This window comes from Babylonia areolata, chromosome 13 (genome assembly GCF_041734735.1).
Source record: "Babylonia areolata isolate BAREFJ2019XMU chromosome 13, ASM4173473v1, whole genome shotgun sequence".
Taxonomy (NCBI): Eukaryota; Metazoa; Mollusca; class Gastropoda; order Neogastropoda; family Buccinidae; genus Babylonia; species Babylonia areolata.
Window position 1 is genome coordinate 20,026,849 of NC_134888.1, and position 1,597 is coordinate 20,028,445.

The window sequence follows — 1,597 nt, forward strand, 5'->3', positions numbered from 1 at the left end:
GGAGGAAGGAAGGAAGGAGGAAGCAAAGAAGCAAGGAAGGAAGAAAGAAAGGAAGGAAGGGAGGAGTTGGAACCATCAGCAGGGGAACAGAGGGGTGGAGGGGGGGGGGGGGGAGAAAGAAAGAAAGAAAGAAAAGGAAAAAAAGGCGGTCCTAAGTGTGTCTCCGATTCCGTCTCTTCGTCGTTCCAAAAACAGAACCATGCCCTGCTCACTGGTGTCACTCCACCACCCCCCCACCCCCCCCCCCTCACCCCACCCTCACCCCCTTCCCTTCCATTCCCTTCCTCCCACCCCAACCATCCCATCGTCCCCAACCCCATCTCCAACGCCCTCGCTATGCCCTCCTGTGCCCTCTCCCATCCCCTTGCCCTGTGGCCCCATCCCCTTCTCACTACCCCCATCTCTCTCTGTCTCTGTCTGTCTCTGTCTCTCTGTGTGTGTGTTTCTCTCTGTCTCTCTGTCTCTCTGTCTGTCTGTCTCTCTCTCTACGGTGGAAGAACTGAAAGTATCCTAATTCTCCTTACTTGTTTGGGTTTTTTTGGTTTTTTTTTCTTCCGTTTTGGTTTGTTTTTGATCATCCTTCTCAGGGGTTAAGGGTTTGGGTGTGGTTGTGTTGGTGGTGTTGGTGTTGGTGTTGGTGGTGGTCGTGGTGGTAAGTTAGGAAGGTATGAAATACTACAACTACACGACGCGCCTTCTTCTGAAAAGGAGAATATGCCGACATTTTTTTTTTTTTTTTTTTTTTTTTTTTTGAGGGGGTGGGTGAGTGGGTGGGTGGGGGAGGGAGTGATGTGGGTTTGTTTGATTATCTTTCCCTTGTCGCTCTCTCAATATCATCTGTTGATTTTTTTGTTTGTTTGTTTGTTTGTTTGTTTGTTTTTCTAGTTATGAACACATCCTTGAAATATTTTCAATGTTTTTTTGGATGTTGTTGGGTTGTTTTTTTTTCTTCACCGTTTCTTGAGTTGTTAAACAATGTAAATCGGCTTTCAGATTAAACAGCTTAGGTGTCTTAGTTGCGGTTTAAAAAACAACAACAAAAAACAAAAAAAAAACCCAACAACCCCCCCCCCCAAAAAAAAAAAAAAACAAAACAAAAAAACAACAACAACAAACAAACAAACAAACCACACAACAAAAAACAAACAAACAAACAAACAAACCCCAAAACAAAAATCAAAACAAAAAACCTCTTTTTCTTTTTAGAAATTATTTGATCATCTTATTTATTTATTTATTTATTTATTTATCTATTGATTGATTGATTTGTTTATTTATCTATCTATTCATATTCATTCATTTTACAAATTACTGTGAGAAAACGTGATGAAAATTCTTCTGACATCCCATTAATACCCGTGAGACCGTTTTTTTTTTTTTTTTTTTTGTTTTTTTCCCCCCCCCCAAATCCAGTTATAACCATAAAACTGTTCTGCGTCATTTAACTGTGAAACATGTGTGTTGACATGATTATGAACAGACATCTTGTTACATGTTTCCATGCCAGGAAACAAAAGAGCGATAGGAATGACTTCTTTTGTGCAGTTATAGCGTTTGAAGAGAATGATTTGGACAAGTCATACAATGTTCCTTCTTT